The sequence below is a fragment of the Oncorhynchus kisutch genome, linkage group LG6, assembly GCF_002021735.2.
Source record: "Oncorhynchus kisutch isolate 150728-3 linkage group LG6, Okis_V2, whole genome shotgun sequence".
Classification (NCBI taxonomy): domain Eukaryota; kingdom Metazoa; phylum Chordata; class Actinopteri; order Salmoniformes; family Salmonidae; genus Oncorhynchus; species Oncorhynchus kisutch.
Window position 1 is genome coordinate 18022187 of NC_034179.2, and position 20445 is coordinate 18042631.

At 47.2% G+C, this 20445-nt stretch overlaps 1 protein-coding gene across 1 annotated transcript in view; it reads left to right on the forward strand.

The window, feature by feature from the left end:
* The window catches only part of LOC109891717 (tetratricopeptide repeat protein 28), a 129632-nt gene that overhangs the window by 2864 nt on the left and 106323 nt on the right, over positions 1 to 20445 (forward strand).

A 20445-nucleotide genomic window follows, 5' to 3' on the forward strand; every position in this document is an offset into this window, starting at 1 on the left:
TTTTCCTTCTGTAGCAAACTGACTCAAATTAAGATCCTACCTCTGTAATGGCCCAAGGTAAGAGAGATAGGTGTCATGGTTAATGTACACCAACAACTTCTAGAGCATTTCCAGAGGATTGGAGGTGCTCAGCATGAAGTGCCTCTTTGTATTCAACTGAAGAGGGAATAGCCTGAACATACAGTCAATAAAACAAATGAGAGAGAAAGAGTGAGAGTGATACCAAGAGAGAGAGAGATACAGGGAAAGAGAGAGACAGAGAAAGAGAGAGAGAGAAGAGACAGACAGACAGATAGACTAAGAGACAGAGATGTTTTGAGGCAGTCAGGGGTCTTTGTAAAGAGACAAAGTCCAGAAAGACTTTTCCAGGCTGGCTCTGTAATGCATTACATTTTAAGGGGCTTTATTAGCATGGGAAACACATGTTTACATTGCTAAAGCAAGTGAAATTAATAATTAAACATGAACAGTAAACATTACAATCACAAATGTTCAAAAATAATACACATTTCAAATGTCATATTATGTCTATATACAGTGTTGTAAGGATGTGCAAATAGTTAAAGTACACCCCAAAAAATATGGGTTGCATTTACTCTCTGCTCTGTATCTCTCTCTGGGTCTGCTCCACTCCACTTCCCCTCTCTATAGGGAAGAGAATAGACGGAAGCTGCTTGTGTGTGTGTGTGTGTGTGTGTTGTAGGAGCAGGCAGGGTCTATGAGGACAATAACATAACAGCAGGAACATTTCTTCAAGAGAGCGAGTGTGTCTGTTTGTTTGTGTGTGTGTGTGTGTTGTAGGAGCAGGCAGGGTCTATGAGGACAATAACATAACAGCAGGAACATTTCTTCAAGAGAGCGAGTGTGTGTGTTTGTGTGTGCATACTGGCCCGGTGGCGGTGTCAGAGCAGTGGTCCTGCTGCTGTATTCTCTGTTGGTCAGTATGAAGGTCAGGTGTAATGAACTACATTCTGAGAACATTACTACTTCAGCCTGTCCTCCGTTTTTGTTCCTGTTCTCCCTCTCTGTTCCTGTCTGTTCCTGTCCCCCCTCTCTGTTCCTGTCTGTTCCTGTTCTCACTCTCTGTTCCTGTCCTCCCTCTCTGTTCCTGTCCCCCCTCTCTGTTCCTGTCCCCCCTCTATGTTCCTGTCCTCCCTGTCTGTTCCTGTACCTCCCTCTCTGTTTCTGTCCCCCCTCTCTGTTCCTGTCCCCCCTCTATGTTCCTGTCCTCCCTCTCTGTTCCTGTCCTCCCCTCTCTGTTCCTGTCCTCCCTGTCTGTTCCTGTCCCCCCTCTATGTTCCTGTCCTCCCTGTCTGTTTCTGTCCCCCCCTCTCTGTTCCTGTCCCCCCTCTATGTTCCTGTCCTCCCTCTCTGTTCCTGTCCCCCCTCTATGTTCCTGTCCTCCCTGTCTGTTCCTGTACCTCCCTCTCTGTTTTCTGTCCCCCCTCTCTGTTCCTGTCCCCCCTCTATGTTCCTGTCCTCCCTCTCTGTTTCTGTCCTCCCTGTCTGTTCCTGTACCTCCCTCTCTGTTCCTATCCCCCCTCTCTGTTCCTGTCCTCCCTCTCTGTTCCTGTCCCCCCTCTATGTTCCTGTCCTCCCTCTCTGTTTCCTGTCCTCCCTGTCTGTTCCTGTACCTCCCTCTCTGTTCCTGTCCCCCCTCTCTGTTCCTGTCCCCCTCTATGTTCCTGTCCTCCCTCTCTGTTTCTGTCCTCCCTGTCTGTTCCTTGTACTTTCCCTCTCTGTTTCTGTCCTCCCTGTCTGTTTCCTGTACCTCCCCTCTCTGTTTCTGTACCCCCTCTCTGTTCCTGTTCCCCCCTCTATGTTCCTGTACCTCCCTCTCTGTTTCTGTCCTCCCTGTCTGTTCCTGTACCTCCCTCTCTGTTTCTGTCCCCCTCTCTGTTCCTGTCCCCCCTCTATGTTCTGTCCTCCCTCTCTGTTCTGTCCCCCCCTCTATGTTCCTGTCCTCCCTCTCTGTTCCTGTCCTCCCTGTCTGTTCCTGTCCCCCCTCTCTGTTCCTGTCCTCCCTCTCTGTTCCTGTCCTCCCTGTCTGTTCCTGTCCCCCCTCTCTGTTCCTGTCCCCCCTCTATGTTCCTGTCCCCCCTCTCTGTTCCTGTCCCCCCTCTCTGTTCCTGTCCCCCCCTCTATGTTTCCTGTCCTCCCTGTCTGTTTCTGTCCCCCCTCTCTGTTCTGTCCCCCCTCTATGTTCCTGTCCTCCCTCTCTGTTCCTGTCCCCCCTCTATGTTCCTGTCCTCCCTGTCTGTTCCTGTACCTCCCTCTCTGTTTTCTGTCCCCCCTCTCTGTTCCTGTCCCCCCTCTATGTTCCTGTCCTCCCTCTCTGTTTCTGTCCTCCCTGTCTGTTCCTGTACCTCCCTCTCTGTTCCTGTCCCCCCTCTCTGTTCCTGTCCTCCCTCTCTGTTCCTGTCCCCCCTCTCTGTTCCTGTCCTCCCTGTCTGTTCCTGTACCTCCCTCTCTGTTCCTGTCCCCCCTCTATGTTCCTGTCCTCCCTCTCTGTTTCTGTCCTCCCTGTCTGTTCCTGTACTTCCCTCTCTGTTTCTGTCCTCCCTGTCTGTTCCTGTACCTCCCTCTCTGTTTCTGTCCCCCCTCTCTGTTCCGTCCCCCCTCTATGTTCCTGTACCTCCCTATCTGTTTCTGTCCTCCCTGTCTGTTCCTGTACCTCCCTCTCTGTTTCTGTCCCCCTCTCTGTTCCTGTCCCCCCTCTATGTTCCTGTCCTCCCTCTCTGTTCCTGTCCTCCCTGTCTGTTCCTGTACTTCCCTCTCTGTTTCTGTCCTCCCTGTCTGTTTCTGTCCTCCCCTCTCTGTTTCTGTCCTCCCTGTCTGTTCCTGTACTTCCCTCCTCTGTTTCTGTCCTCCCTGTCTGTTTCTGTCCTCCCTCTCTGTTTCTGTCCTCCTGTCTGTTCCTGTACTTCCCTCTCTGTTTCTGTCCTCCCTGTCTGTTCCTGTACTTCCCTCTCTGTTTCTGTCCTCCCTGTCTGTTCCTGTACCTCCCTCTCTGTTCCTGTCCTCCCTGTCGTTCCTGTCCTCCCTGTCTGTTCCTGTACTTCCCTCTCTGTTTCTGTCCTCCCTGTCTGTTCCTTGTACTTCCCTCTCTGTTTCTGTCCTCCCTGTATGTTCCTGTCCTCCCTCTCTGTTCCTGTTCCTCCCTGTCTGTTCCTTGTACCTCCCTCTCTGTTTCTGTCCTTCCTGTCTGGTTCCTGTACTTCCCTCTCTGTTTCCTGTCCCCCCTCTCTGTTCCTGTACCTCCCTCTCTGTTTCTGTCCTCCCTCTCTGTTCCTGTACTTCCCTCTCTGTTCCTGTCCTCCCTGTCTGTCCTGTACTTCCCTCTCTGTTCCTGTCCTCCCTGTCTGTTCCTGTCCCCCTCTCTGTTTCTGTCCCCCTCTCTGTTTCTGTCCCCCCTCTCTGTTCCTGTCCCCCCTCTATGTTCCTGTCCTCCCTCTCTGTTCCTGTCCTCCCTGTCTGTTCCTGTACTCCCCTCTCTGTTTCTGTACTCCCTGTCTGTTCCTGTACCTCCCTCTCTGTTCCTGTCCTCCCTGTCTGTTCCTGTACTTCCCTCTCTGTTCCTGTACTTCCCTCTCTGTTTCTGTCCTCCCTGTCTGTTCCTGTACCTCCCTCTCTGTTCCTGTCCTCCCTCTCTGTTCCTGTCCTCCCTGTCTGTTCCTGTACTTCCCTCTCTGTTCCTGTACCTCCCTCTCTGTTCCTGTCCCCCTCTCTGTTCCTGTCCTCCCTCTCTGTTCCTGTCCTCCCTGTCTGTTCCTGTACTTCCCTCTCTGTTCCTGTACCTCCCTCTCGGTTCCTGTACTTCCCTCTCTGTTCCTGTCCTCCCTGTCTGTTCCTGTACCTCCCTCTCTGTTCCTGTCATCCCTGTCTGTTCCTGTACTTCCCTCTCTGTTCCTGTACCTCCCTCTCTGTTTCTGTCCTCCCTGTCTGTTCCTGTACCTCCCTCTCTGTTCCTGTCCTCCCTGTCGGTTCCTGTACTTCCCTCTCTGTTCCTGTCCTCCCTCTCTGTTCCTGTCCCCCTCTCTGTTCCTGTCCTCCCTGTCTGTTCCTGTCCTCCCTCCTCTGTTCCTGTCCTCCCTCTCTGTTCCTGTCCTCCCTGTCTGTTTCTGTCCCCCCCTCTCTTGTTCCTGTCCCCCCTCTCTGTTCCTGTCCTCACTGTCTGTTTCTGTCCCCCCTCTCTGTTCCTGTACCTCCCTCTCTGTTCCTGTCCTCCCTGTCTGTTCCTCACCTCCCTCTCTGTTCCTGTCCCCCTCTCTGTTTCTGTCCCCCCTCTCTGTTCCTGTCCCCCCTCTATGTTCCTGTCCTCCCTCCCTGTTCCTGTCCTCCCTGTCTGTTCCTGTCCTCCCTGTCTGTTCCTGTACTTCCCTCTATGTTCCTGTCCTCCCTCTCTGTTCCTGTCCTCCCTGTCTGTTCCTGTACTTCCCTCTCTGTTCCTGTCCTCCCTGTCTATTCCTGTACTTCCCTCTCTGTTTCTGTCCTCCCTGTCTGTTCCTGTACCTCCCTCTCTGTTCCTGTCCTCCCTGTCTGTTCCTGTACTTCCCTCTCTGTTCCTGTACCTCCCTCTCTGTTTCTGTCCTCCCTGTCTGTTCCTGTCCCCCTCTCTGTTCCTGTCCTCCCTCTCTGTTCCTGTACCTCCCTCTCTGTTTCTGTACCTCCCTCTCTGTTCCTGTCCTCCCTCTCTGTTCCTGTCCTCCCTCTCTGTTCCTGTCCTCCCTCTCTGTTCCTGTACCTCCCTCTCTGTTCCTGTACCTCCCTCTCTGTTCCTGTCCTCCCTCTCTGTTCCTGTCCTCCCTCTCTGTTCCTGTACCTCCATCTCTGTTCCTGTACCTCCCTCTCTGTTTCTGTACCTCCATCTCTGTTCCTGTACCTCCCTCTCTGTTTCTGTCCTCCCTCTCTCTTTTCTTCCCTCTTTCTGTCGGCCTCCCTCCAGTCGCCAATCCGCTGCACACCGTTAACTTCTCTGTTGGCACAATAGACTACACACACACTTGCATGTGTGTTTGAAATACTTTAATGTCTCTATTACAATGGACAGATGGATAAAGATTTTTTTCCTGATGATTGCTGACTGAGTTTCTTTACCTTGGCCAGTGGTCACCAACCCTGGCTTTGTTGTTCTGGAAAGCTCTCTCTCTCTCTCTCTCTCTTCAATTCAAGGGGATTTATTGGCATGGGAAGCATGTGTTAACATTGCCAAAGCAAGTGAGGTAGATAATATACAAAAGTGAAATAAACAATAAAAATTAACAGTAAACATTACACATACAGAAGTTTCAAAACAATAAAGACATTACAAATGTCATATTATGTATATATACAGTGTTTTAACAATGTACAAATGGTTAAATAAGCATAAATATGGGTTGTATTTACAATGGTGTTTGTTCTTCACTGGTTGCCCTTTTCTTGTGGCAACAGGTCACAAATCTTGCTGCTGTGATGGCACACTGTGGAATTTCACCCAGTAGATATGGGAGTTTATCAAAATTGGATTTGTTTTTGAATTCTTTGTGGGTCTGTGTAATCTGAGGGAAATATGTCTCTCTAATATGGTCATACATTGGGCAGGAGGTTAGGAAGTGCAGCTCAGTTTCCACCTCATTTTGTGGGCAGTGAGCCTACGGCGGCCTTTCTCAATAGCAAGGCTATGCTCACTGAGTCTGTACATAGTCAAAGCTTTCCTTAATTTTGGGTCAGTCACAGTGGTCAGTTATTCTGCCGCTGTGTACTCTCTGTGTCGGGCCAAATAGCATTCTAGTTTGCTCTGTTTTTTTGTTAATTCTTTCCAATGTGTCAATTAATTATCTTTTTGTTTTCTCATGATTTGGTTGGGTCTAATTGTGCTGCTGTCCTGGGGCTCTGTAGGGTGTGTTTGTGTTTGTGAACAGAGCCCCAGGACCAGCTTGCTTAGGGGACTCTTCTCCAGGTTCATCTCTCTGTAGGTGATGGCTTTGTTATGGAAGGTTTGGGAATCGCTTCCTTTTAGGTGGATATAGAATTTAACGGCTCTTTTCTGGATTTTGATCATTTGTGGGTATCGGCCCTAATTCTGCTCTGCATGCATTATTTGTTGTTCTACGTTGTACACGGAGGATATTTTTGCAAAATTCTGCGTGCAGAGTCTCAATTTGGTGTTGTCCCGTCTCTCGCTCTCTCTCTCTCTCTCTCTCTCTCTCTCTCTCTCTCTCTCTCTCTCTCTCTCTCTCTCTCCCTCTCTCAAGCTCTCCAGACTATGTTTAGCTCTTTAAATAAGTCAGTCACATGCTCTACGAATGGTTTTGAAGTAGTCAGTCTTTCACTACAGATTTACATATGAAGGGCCATATGGACCCTGAAAGGTCTGCCTCGTGAGACAGAAACTCTGGGAGTGTGTTTGGTTGGCCATGTTCCCATGTAGCTTTCACCGTTGAAGCAGCTTTCAGCCCCACAAACATCAAAACATCCAACTTGAACCATCCAACTAGTCATTTAGCAGACACTCTTATCCAGAGTAACTTACAGGAGCAATTAGGGTTAAGTGCCTTGCTCAAGGGCACATCAACAGATTTTTCACCTTTTATTTAGGTTGCCTAGGGATATTGCGTCATGAACACCAGAGGGCAGTATTAAATCAGAACTACCTTTCACACATGACAAAACACACCAATTATAATTAATCAATAAGGCCCAAGGGGGTGTGGTATAAGGCCAATATACTACGGCTAAGGACTTTTCTTATGACGACGCAACGCGGCGTGCCTGGACACAGCCCATAGCCATGGTATATTGGCCATATACCACAAACCTCCGAGGTGCCTTATAGCTATTATAAAATGGTTACCAACATAATTATAACAGTAAAAATAAATGTTTTGTCATACCTGTGGTATATTGTCCGATATACCATGGCTTTCAGCCAATCAGCATTCAGGGATCAAACCACCCAGTTTATAATCCTGTATATAAACCCACAAAATTCATCATTCATGAAAATAATTATAAAGCCCAATCCCCTGTTTCAGCTCAGTGGCACACAATACAGGCTTAGAGCTCTGTGTACTGTAGTGGTGTCGGCCTGAATGACATCTGAATGGTAGTTAGTTGTGTGCGTGCTGGGGTTTAATCATGCACTCCTAAACATTTTGTTCCACATCCAACAGAAAGCTTAATGAGTGTGTTGAGAAAATAATTCCTCTCTTCCTCCTATTCAATTAAAAGAATTGATGAAGACAGATGAAGAAAGTGTGCAGCCTCTCATCCATGAGACAGTGTGAGAACACAAGAAAAGCATCATCAGCATTTAGTTCCTGCTGTCACATGCACGCACCCACACACTTACTCATACACACATACACACACGCCTCTAATGAGCCTCTGTGTGGGCTAGCAGTACAGTGGTTTTAATTGGCTAATATTAATTGGGAGATGTTCATGGACACTTGTGCGTGCCAACACACACAGTCTTGTATAACTATAACTAACCTTGTGGTGACACACAATTCAGTCCCATTCAAAATCCTATTTTCCCTAACCCCTTACCTTAACCCTTACCCTAACCTCAACCCTAACCTGAAAACTTAACCCTAACCCTAGCTCTTAACCCTAACTCTAAAACTAACTCTAGCTCCTAACCATAAACCTAACTCTAACCCTAACACCATTTCTAACCTTAACCCTAAATCCCTTTAGAAATAGCATTTGACATTGTGGGTACTAACAAAATGTCCCTCCACAACACACACACACACACACACACACACACACACACACACACACACACACACACACACACACACACACACACACACACACACACACACACACACACACACACACACACACACACACACACACACACACACACACACACACACACACACACACAAAGAGACATCTGCTCACACACAGTCAGATCCCACCAACTCTGCTGTCTCAGCGAAGCACAGACCTCTCTTTCCCTCCCTATCTCACTCACACAGTTGGATTCAAGTGGCAGTGTGGAGGGACGAGATGTTGGGAGAAATAGATGGATTGGCCATTAAGAGAGGAATGGGAAAAGGGAGACGTGGATAGAGTGGTAGAGAAATGGATGGCTAGATGTAAAAGAGAAAGAGAATGAGAACGGGAAGTGGAATAAACACATACATTGCTATTAAACAGTCGTTATGTTTGTTGATTTATTTTTATTTGACCTTTATTTAACTAGGCAAGTCAGTTAAGACGAAATAGTTATTTACAATGATGGCCAACCCCAGCCAAACCCTAACACAGACAACACTGGGCCAATTGTGCGCCGCCCTATGGGACTCCCAATCATGGCCGGTTGTGATACGGCCTGGAATTAAACCAGGGTCTGTAGTTACGCCTCTAGCACTGAGATGCTGTGCCTTAGACTGCAGCACCACTCGGGAGCCCAGGAGTTAGTGTTTTAATGGCCTTCATACAGACTTAGTGTGAGAGAGCTAAATTTCTGAATGTATAGTCAGCTGGAAAGGGTTTGGGCTTTAGTTTTAATCCTGACCATGAGCCCAGCTGAACACCAGACTGTATACCAGCTTTTCCCAGTGTTCACATTCCAAACAGCAGCCCTGAGGAATGAAAGAATGGAGCCGACAGAGATGGTCACCTCGCTTCGCGTTTTTTTAATGTATTATTTCTTACACTGTTACCCAGGAAATCTCAAGTCTTATTACATACAGCCGGGAAGAACTACTGGATATAAGAGCAACGTCAACTTACCAACATTACGACCAGGAATACGACTTTCCCGAAGCGGATCCTCTGTTTGGTCCACCACCCAGGACAATGGATCGGATCCCAGCCGGCGACCCAAAACAACAACGCCGCAGAAGGGGCAGACGGAACGGTCTTCTGGTCAGGCTCCGTAGACGGGCACATCACGCACCGCTCCCGAGTATACTACTAGCCAACATCCAGTCTCTTGACAACAAGGTAGACAAAATCCGAGCAAGGGTTGCCTTCCAGAGAGACATCAGAGACTGTAACGTTCTTTGTTTCACGGAAACATGGCTCACTCGAGACACAGAATCGGAGTCGGTACAGCCACCCGGTTTCTTCACGCATCGAGCCGACAGAAACAAACATCTCTCTGGTAAGAAGAAGGGCGGGGGTGTATGACTTATGATTAACGAGTCGTGGTGTGATCATAACAACATACAGGAACTCAAGTCCTTTTGTTCACCCGACCTAGAATTCCTTACAATCAAATGCCGACCAAATTATCTACCAAGAGAATTGTCTTTGATTATAATCACAGCCATGTATAATCCCCCCCAAGCAGATACCTCGACGGCCCTGAAAGAACTTCATTGGACTCTATGTAAACTGGAAACCATATACCCTGTGGCTGCATTTATTGTAGCTGGGGATTTTAACAAAGCTAATCTGAAAACAAGGCTCCCTAAATTTTGTCAGCATATCGAATGCGCGACACAGGCTGTCAAGATTCTGGATCATTGCTACTCTAACTTCCGCGACTCATACAAAGCCCTCCCTAGCCCTCATTTCGGCAAATCTGACCATGACTCCATTTTGTTGCTCCCAGCCTATAGACAGACACTATAACAGGAAACACCCGTGCTCAGGTCTGTTCAACGCTGGTCCGACCAATCTGATTCCACGCTTCAAGATTGCTTCGATCACGTGGACTGGGATATGTTCCGGATAGCCTCAGACAACAACATTGATGTATACGCTGATTCGGTGAGCTAGTTTATTAGCAAGTGCATCGGTGATGTTGTACCCACGGTGACTATTAAAACCTTCCCCAACCAGAAACCATGGATTAATGGCAGCAGTCGCTCAAAACTGAAAACGCGAACCACTGCTTTTAATCAGGGCAAGGTGACTGGAAACATGACCGAATACAAACAGTGTAGCTATTCCCTTCGCAAGGCAATCAAACAAGCTAAGTGTCAGTATAGAGACAAAGTAGAGTTGCAATTCAATGGCTCAGACACGAGAGGTACAGTTGAAATCGGAAGTTTACATACACCTTAGCCAAATACATTTAAACTCAGTTTTCATAATTCCTGACATTTAATGCTAGTTAAACTACACTGTCTTAGGTCAGTTACGATCACCACTTTATTTTAAGAATGTGAAATGTCAGAATAATTGTAGTGAGAGTGACTTATTTCAGCTTTTATTTCTTTCATCACGTTCCCAGTGGGTCAGAAGTTTACATACACTCAATTAGTATTTGGTAGCATTGCCTTTAAATTGTTTAACTTGGGTCAAACGTTTTGGGTAGCCTTACACAAGCTTCCCACAATAAGTTGGGTGAATTTTGGCCCATTCCTCCTGACAGAGCTGGTGTAACTGAGTCAGGTTCGTAGGCCTCCTTGCTCGCACATGCTTTTTCAGTTCTGCCCACAAATTTTCTATAAGTTTGAGGTCAGGACATTGTGATGACCACTCCAATACCTCCTTCCTGAGCGGTATGATGACTGCATGGTCCCATTGTGTTTATACTTGGGTACTATTGTTTGTACAGATGAACGTGGCACCTTCAGGCATTTGGAAATTGCTCCCAACGATGACCCAGACTTGTGGAGGTCTACAATTTTTTTTCTGAGGTCTTCACTGATTTCTTTTGATTTTCCCACTGAGTTTGAAGGCAGGCCTTGAAATACATCCACATGTACACCTCCAATTGACACAAATTATGTCAATTAGCCCGTCAGAAACTTCTAAAGCCATGACATCATTTTCTGGAATTTTCCCAGCTGTTTAAAGGCACAGTCAACTTAGTGTGTGTAAACTTCTAACCCACTGGAATTGTGATACATGAATTATAATTGAAATAATCTGTCTGAAAACAATTGTTTGAAAAATTACTTGTGTCATGCACAAAGTAGATGTCCTAACTGACTTGGCAAAACTACAGTTTGTTAACAAGAAATTTGTGTAGTGGTTGAAAAAGTAGTTTTAATGACTCCAACCTAAGTGTATGTAAACTTCCGACGTCAACTGTATGTGGCAGGGTTTTACAGTCAATCACGGATTACAAAAAGAAAACCAGCCCCGTCGCGGATACCGACGTCTTGCTCCCAGACAAATTAAACAACTTCTTTGCTCGCTTTGAGGACAATACATTGCCACTGACACCACCCACTACCAAAACCTGCGGGCTCTCCTTCACCGCGGCCAATATGAGTAAAACATTTAAATGTGTTAACACTCGCAAGGCTGTCGGCCCAGATGGCATCCCTAGCCGGGTCCTCAGAGCATGCGCAGACCAGCTGGCTGGTGTGTTTACGGACAGCATCCCAGTATGCTGTTCCCACATGCTTCAAGAGGGCCACCATTGTTCCTGTTCCCATGAAAGCTAAGGTAACTGAGCTAAATGGCTATCGCCCCATAGCACTCACTTCCATCATCATGAAGTGCTTTGAGAGTCAAGGACCATATCACCTCCACCCTACCTGACACCCTAGACCCACTCCAATTTGCTTACCGCCCCAATAGGTCCATAGACGATGCAATCGCAATCACACTGTACACTGCCCTAACCCATCTGGACAAGAGGAATACCTATGTAAGAATGCTGTTCATCGATTACAGCTCAGCATTTAACACCATAGTACCCTCCAAACTCGTCATTAAGCTTGAGACCCTGGATCTCGACCCCGCCCTGTCCTGATGGGTTTCTGATGGGCCACTCCCAGGAGGTGAGGGTAGGAAACAACATCTCCACCCCGCTGATCCTCAACACTGGGGCTCCACAAGGGTGCGTTCTCAGCCCTCTCCTGTACTCCCTGTTCACCCATGACTGCGTGGCCATGCACGACTCTAACTCAATCATCAAGTTTGCAGACAACACTACAGTGGTAGGCTTGATTACCAACAACGATGAGACAGCCTACAGGGAGGAGGTGAGGGCCCTCGGAGTGTGCTGTCAGAAAAATAACCTCACACTCCACATCAACAAAACAAAGTGATGATCGTGGACTTCAGGAAACAGCCGAGGGAGCACCCCCCTATCCACATTGACGGGACAGTAGTGGAGAAGGTGAAAAGTTTTAAGTTCCTTGGCGTACACATCATGGACAAACTGAAATGGTCCACCCACACAGACAGCGTGGTGAAGAAGGCGCATCAGCGCCTCTTCAATCTCAGGAGGCTGAAGAAATTTGGCTTGTCACCGAAAACACTCACAAACTTTTACAGATGCACAATCGAGAGCATCCTGTCGGGCTGTATCACCGCCTGGTAGGTCAGCTGCTCCGCCCATATCCGGAAGGCTCTCCAGAGGGTAGTGAGGTCTGCACAACGCATCACGGGGGCAAACTACCTGCCCTCCAGGACACCTACACCACCTGATGTCATAGGAAGGCCAAAAAGATCATCAAGGACATCAACCACTCAAGCCACTGCCTGTTCACTACCATCCAGAAGGCGAGGTCAGTACAGGTGCATCAAAGCTGGGACTGAGAGACTGAAAAACAGCTTCTATCTCAAGGCCATCAGACTGCTAAACAGCAATCTAACTCAGAGGCTGCTGCCTACATTGAGACCCAGTTACTGGCCACGTTAATAAATGGATCACTAGACACTTTATACAATGCCACTCTACATTATGCCACTTTAATAATGTTTACATATCTTACATTACTCATCTCATATGTATATACTGTATTTTATACCATCTATTGCACCTTTCCTATGACGCTCGGCCATCGCTCATCCATATACTTACTTGTACATATTCTCATTCACCCCTTTAGATTTGTGTTTATTAGGTTGTTGTTGGGGAATTGTTAGATTACTTGTTAGATATTACTGCACTGTTGGAACTAGAAGCACAAGCTTCTAGTTCGAGAGCATCCTGTCGGGCTGTATCACCGCCTGGTAGGTCAGCTGCTCGCATTAACATCTGCTAACCATGTGTATATGAGAAATAACATTTGATTTTATTTTATTTTTTGGGAAAAAAATGTACAGGCTTCCTTATTTTCACGGCGTCCATTACGTTAGTATTGTGGATTAACTACAATGTTGTTGATCCATCCTCATTTGTCTCCTATCAAAGCCATTGTAACTTTTTTTAAATCACCACTGGCCTCATGATGAAATCCCTGAGCGGTTTCCTTCCTCTCCCGCAACTGAGTTAGGAAGGGCGCCTGTATCTTTGTGGTGACTTTGATACACCAGCCAAAGTGTAATGAATAACTTCACCATCCTCAAAGGGATATTCAATGTCTGCTTTTTAAAATGTTTACCCATCTACCAATAGGTTCCCTTTGTGAACCATTGGAAAACCTCCCTGGTCTTTGTGGTTGAATCTGCACTTGAAATGCACTGCTCGCCTGAGGGACCTTACAGATAATGGTATGTGTTGGGTACATGTTCAAAACTATTAGACATTTCAGCTTTTCATTTGTAATTCATTTGTATACCTCAATTATGTATATAGCCAAGTTATAGTTACTCATTGTGTATTTATTCCTCAAGATATTTTTCTACTATTTCTCTGCATTGTTGGGAAGGGCCTGTAAGTAAGCATTTCACTGTTTGTCTACAGCTGTTGTTTACGATGCATGTGATGAATAAAATTGTATTTTATTTGAATAACAAACTGAGTTCTCCTGAGAATAGTGAGGAAGAGAGAGAAAGATCAGTATGTAGCCACTAATAACGGGTTGTGTGAGTCTATTTCCAGGCGAGGGTTAAAGTTAATGAACAATAGGGTTAAAGTTAGGGTTAGTAATTACAGGGAAGGCATATGAGGGGTGTGTCTGTGTGCGCGTGTGCATGTGTGTGAGTGTTGAGCAGAGATGTGCAGAATTCCTGTTGTATGTATTTGAAATATGTATTTCATTTAATTCTGAGAGAAATGTTGTCATGTGTATTACACTGGGATGAAATACAATCCAATGTATTTTTATAACAAGGTACTTTTGAGAGATTACATTTTGTATTTTCAAAATACAAAATCATTTTCAATAGAAAAAATTATGCCGGTACACATTTTGTGGCCCCTTTCACCCTGCAATAGTATCAGAAGTCTGATGTCACTATGGTGTGATAAGAGCCTCTGATAAATGCACTAACTAACAATTGCAAAAAAATGCTGAGTATTCTTCTATTTAGGTCAATAATAGTACCCAGAGTGCTTTGCCTTTTATTTTGGTATTTAATTGTCACATAGGTTTTGGTCATTTAGCAGACATGATTCAGTATGACTGCCAGATAAACAACACATCACAATCATATCAAGTTTCTGTAAGCCTTACTCAGAATGTTGTTGCTATTCGGGTTGACTACTTGCAAATAGATTTTTTGTATTTTAAAATACAAATACATGAATTTGAATTAAATACATTGCAAAATACAAGTATTTGGTAGTTTATTTTGATACATATATCTGTATGGTATTTTGTAATTGTATTTTGTCATTTTGCCCTGGTATGGAGAGGGTGTAGACGTGACTATCAGTGTTGTGATCTAGCCTTAGGGGTCAATCTGAATTCATTGACACCATGTTATTTCCTACACTGGTGATATTGATCCCCACTGTCCCCCGAGGGCTAACATACACACCTCAGCCCATCTGCGTCAGATCAGAGGAATCAGACATCAGCTGTTGGTAGCTAATAATTATTGGAAATATGCCATGACATCCCCCTCACACACACACAGACACACACACAGACACACACACACACACACACACACACACACACACACACACACACACACACACACACACACACACACACACACACACACACACACACACACACACACACACACACACACACACACACACACACACACACACACACACAGACACACACACACACACACACACACACATACACACACACACACACACACAGACCTACAGTTTAGCCATGTTCTTGTCTGTCTGGAAGGAGACCTGGGATAGACAGCAAAACGAGAGGAAGAAAGCAGGGGGAGAAGGGGAGAGGGGGAGAGGGAGAGAACAGGGGGAGAGGGAGAGAACAGGGGGAGAGGGAGAGAGCAGGGGAAGAGGGGTAGAGCAGGAGAAGAGGGGGAGAGTGAGAGAGCAGGGGGAGAGGGGGAGAGAGAGAAAGCAGGGGAAGAGGGAGAGCAGGGGGAGCAGGGGGAGATGGAGAGAGCAGGGGGAGAGGGGGAGAGGGGGAGAGGGGGAGAGGGGGAGAGGGAGAGAGCAGGGGGAGAGGGAGAGCAGGGGAGAGAGCAGAGGGGGAGATGGAGAGAGCAGGGGGAGAGGGGGAGAGGGGGAGAACAGGGGGAGAGGGGTAGAGCAGGAGAAGAGGGGGAGAGTGAGAGAGCAGGGGGAGAGGGAGAGAGCAGGGGAAGAGGGGTAGAGCAGGAGAAGAGGGGGAGAGTGAGAGAGCAGGGGGAGAGGGGGAGAGAGAGAAAGCAGGGGAAGAGGGAGAGCAGGGGGAGATGGAGAGAGCAGGGGGAGAGGGGGAGAGGGAGAGAACAGGGGGAGAGGGAGAGCAGGCGGAGATGGGAGAGGGAGAGAACAGGGGGAGAGGGAGAGAGCAGGGGAAGAGGGGTAGAGCAGGAGAAGAGGGGGAGAGTGAGAGAGCAGGGGGAGAGGGAGAGCAGGGGGAGAGGGAGAGAACAGGGGGAGAGGGAGAGAGCAGGGGAAGAGGGGTAGAGCAGGAGAAGAGGGGGAGAGTGAGAGAGCAGGGGGAGAGGGAGAGCAGGGGGAGAGGGAGAGAACAGGGGGAGAGGGAGAGAGCAGGGGAAGAGGGGTAGAGCAGGAGAAGAGGGGAGAGTGAGAGAGCAGGGGGAGAGGGAGAGCAGGGGGAGAGGGAGAGAACAGGGGAGAGGGAGAGAGCAGGGGAAGAGGGGTAGAGCAGGAGAAGAGGGGGAGAGTGAGAGAGCAGGGGAAGAGGCGTAGAGCAGGAGAAGAGGGGGAGAGTGAGAGAGCAGGGGGAGAGGGAGAGCAGGGGGAGAGGGAGAGAACAGGGGGAGAGGGAGAGAGCAGGGGAAGAGGGGTAGAGCAGGAGAACAGGGGGAGAGGGAGAGAGCAGGGGAAGAGGGGTAGAGCAGGGGGAGAGGGGAGAGAGAGAAAGCAGGGGAAGAGGGAGAGCAAGGGGAGCAGGGGGAGCAGGGGAGATGGAGAGAGCAGGGGGAGAGGGGGAGAGGGGGAGAGGGAGAGAGCAGGGGGAGAGGGAGAGCAGGGGAGAGAGCAGAGGGGGAGATGGAGAGAGCAGGGGGAGAGGGGGAGAGGGAGAGAGCAGGGGGAGAAGGAGAGAGGAGGGAGAGAGCAAGGGGGGGAGTGGGAGAGAGCAGGGGGTGAGAGGCAGAGAGAGGGGGAGAGGGGGAGAGAGAGAAAGCAGGGGAAGAGGGAGAGCAGGGGGAGCAGGGGGAGATGGAGAGAGCAGGGGAGAGGGGGAGAGGGAGAGAGCAGGGGAGAGGGGGAGCAGGGAGAGAGCAGAGGGGGAGATGGAGAGAGCAGGGGGAGAGGGGGAGAGGGAGAGAGCAGGGGGAGAAGGAGAGAGGAGGGAGAGAGCAAGGGGGGGAGTGGGAGAGAGCAGGGGGTGAGAGGCAGAGAGAGGGGGAGGGATGTAGCAGACAGGTGGTGGGTTGAGGTCCCTGCTGTTTTGGCTTGGAGATAGAAATGGGGGTAAAAGAGAAGAGAGACAGAGAGGGGGAAATAGAGGATGATATCTGGCCAAATAACACAAAATAAATAAAGTATTATAAAAAAAATGACTTCTATTTGGCATTTGGAGTAGCCCACTAGTTGGGAAGTAATCATTTCATATGTCCATGCCTTATGGCAAGGTTATATGAAATAGTGCATATCTCGCTACTGCACATGCACGCACATGCATGCACGCACGCACACACACCGCACACACACACAAACCAGTTTACAAAAGGGCCCTGAACAGCTTCTACCCCAAAGCTATAAGTCTGCTAAACAGTTAATCAAATTACTCACCGGGACACTCTTGCACTGACTCGATGCACACTCACTGGACTCTACCCCCCCCCCACACACACACACACACTTGAGATGATTTGTCTAGGGTTGGGTTAAGGGTACAATTCAAATCTCCGGCCACCATGCCAAAGGAAACACAATGCTCATTGAACAGGGTTATCATTTTTGACATGAAAGCAGGAGTATCTCTGTTAGTGATTGGGCGCGGTGGTGATTGGGCGCGGTGGTTGTCTGGCTGCTGGTGGGGGCCTCAGTGCTCGGTGAGCTCTCTCGAGTTCTATGGGCCTGTCGGTGGACAGGTGGAGCCACTCGGGAAGTTTGTCTTGCAGGTAGCGGATCAGTGGCATGTTTCCCTCTTCTTTTTCGCCCAGATTGAATAGAACACAATTATTCCTTCGCCCCCTGTTTTCCAGGTCCTCTGTTTTCTCTTACAGATGCTCGATTTTCTTTTTAGCATATGCTATTGTTTCAATGGCATCTGTCAATAAGTTTTCCATGGATAGGATTCGCCCCTCTGCCTCGTCCAGGCGCACCGCGTTTATGGTTATCTTGTTGTTGATGTCAGGCAAAGTGTTTTACAGGATTGTCACCTTGCCCCTGGCATCTAATTTAATGTTGAGTTCTGTACGTTGGGATTTCAACTCAGAAAGGATGTCTTCGACAGAGGGCGAGGCTGGCATTTGTTGGGCCTCGGGGGGGAACGGGTCCTCTTGCTCCTGGCTAATGGCGCTAGCTTTTTCTGAAGCTAGCTTCTTCTTGGAGGCTTTTCCTTTGCTAATGCTCGAGTCCGGGTAAAAATGTTACCAGTAATGTTTCCTTTTGTAGCCGCCATTACTTTTTGACTAAAGGTAAAGGAGTTTAAACTTGAAGTGGAGGTAAGATTAGGAATTGGAAACTACTTGTGCGGAGCTCTTAGTTCACGCGGCCATCTCGTTCAAGGGTCACGTGATCCCCTCCAAAAACCTAATCTTAACCCTAACCCTAAACCTAACCCTAGCTCCTAAATACTAATTCTAACCTTAACTCTAAACCCCCTAGATATAGCATTAGACCTTGTGGCGACTAACAAAATGTCCCTAGTTGGTCAAATGTTTTGTTTGTTTACTATTCTTGTGGGGACTTCTCATATCTCTGACTTTGAGATAAACTGGAAAGTGCAGCATTGCCCATATCTGATCGAAAAAATGGTCAATGTTCAATCCAACAATGCTTTGATATCTGTCTGATTCCTCTCTCTCTCTATCACTCTCTTCCCTCGCTCTCTCTCGCCCTCTCTCACCCACCATAGACAGCCAGTTGGTGGCACATATGGAGATGGCACTGAGGGTTGCCAGGATAAGTTTCAGGCTAGAATGTGATTTCTGCCAAACAGATGAGCCTCTGTAATTGTGTTTGAGGTTTGGGAATGTTTGTAGTGTTTGGGGAAGAGTACCCTCTAATGTGTTTGTAGTGTTTGGGGAAGAGGTACTCTCTAATGTGTTTATAGTGTTTGGGGAAGAGGTACTCTCTAATGTGTTTGTAGTGTTTGGGGAAGAGGTACTCTCTAATGTGTTTACAGTGTTTGGGGAAGAGGTACTCTCTAATGTGTTTGTAGTGTTTGGGGAAGAGGTACCCTCTAATGTGTTTATAGTGTTTGGGGAAGAGGTACTCTCTAATGTGTTTACAGTGTTTGGGGAAGAGGTACTCTCTAATGTGTTTGTAGTGTTTGGGGAAGAGGTACTCTCTAATGTGTTTACAGTGTTTGGGGAAGAGGTACTCTCTAATGTGTTTGTAGTGTTTGGGGAAGAGGTACTCTCTAATGTGTTGTAGTGTTTGGGGAAGAGGTACCCTCTAATGTGTTTGTAGTGTTTGGGGAAGAGGTACCCTCTAATGTGTTTGTAGTGTTTGGGGAAGAGGTACTCTCTAATGTGTTTGTAGTGTTTGGGGAAGAGGTACCCTCTAATGTGTTTATAGTGTTTGGGGAAGAGGTACTCTCTAATGTGTTTGTAGTGTTTGGGGAAGAGGTACTCTCTAATGTGTTTGTAGTGTTTGGGGAAGAGGTACTCTCTAATGTGTTTGTAGTGTTTGGGGAAGAGGTACTCTCTAATGTGTTTGTAGTGTTTGGGGAAGAGGTACTGTCTGTGTCTGTCTGTCTGTCTGTCTGTCTGTCTGTCTGTCTGTCTGTCTGTCTGTCTGTCTGTCTGTCTGTCTGTCTGTCTGTCTGTCTGTCTGTCTGTCTGTCTGTCTGTCTGTCTGTCTGCTGAGATCTGGCTACTAGCTCGCGTGTGTGTATATGTGTGTGTGTGTGTGAGAGAGAGAGAGAGAGCCATCAAAAGAAACATAAATTTCAACATACCAATTAGGATCTGGCTAAAAATACTTGAATCAGTCATAGAGCCCATTGCCCTTTATGGTTGTGAGGTCTGGGGTCCGCTCACCAACCAAGACTTCACAAAATGGGACAAACACCAAATTGAGACTCTGCACGCAGAATTCTGCAAAAATATCCTCCGTGTACAACGTAGAACACCAAATAATGCATGCAGAGCAGAATTAGGCCGATACCCACTAATTATCAAAATCCAGAAAAGAGCTGTTAAATTCTACAACCACCTAAAAGGAAGCGATTCACAAACCTTCCATAACAAAGCCATCACCTACAGAGAGATGAACCTGGAGAAGAGTCCCTAAGCAAGCTGGTCCTGGGGCTCTGTTCACAAACACACACTACAGAGCCCCAGGACAGCAGCACAATTAGACCCAACCAAATCATGAGAAAACAAAAAGATAACTACTTAACACATTGGAAAGAATTAACAAAAAACAGAGCAAACTAGAATGCTATTTGGCCCTACACAGAGAGTACACAGCGGCAGAATACCTGACCACTGTGACTGACCCAAAATTAAGGAAAGCCTTGACTATGTACAGACTCAGTGAGCATAGCCTTGCTATTGAGAAAGGCCCGCCGTAGGCAGACTTGGCTCTCAAGAGAAGACAGGCTATGTGCTCACTGCCCACAAAATGAGGTGGAAACTGAGCTGCACTTCCTAACCTCCTGCCCAATGTATGACCATATTAGAGAGACATATTTCCCTCAGATTACACAGATCCACAAAGAATTCGAAAACAAATCCCAATTTTGAAAAACTTCCCATATCTACTGGGTGAAATTCCACAGTGTGCCATCACAGCAGCAAGATTTGTGACCTGTTGCCACGAGAAAAGGGCAACCAGTGAAGAACAAACACCATTGTAAATACAACCCATATTTATGCTTATTTATTTTATCTTGTGTCCTTTAGCCATTTGTACATTGCTAGAACACTGTATATATATATAATATGACATTTGTAATGTCTTTACTGTTTTTGAAACTTCTGTATGTGTAATGTTTACTGTTCATTTTTGTTGTTTTTCACTTTATATATTCACTTTGTATGTTGTCTACCTCACTTGCTTTGGCAATGTTAAACACATGTTTCCCATGCCAATAAAGCCCTTGAATTGAATTGAATTGAATTGAGAGAGAATTA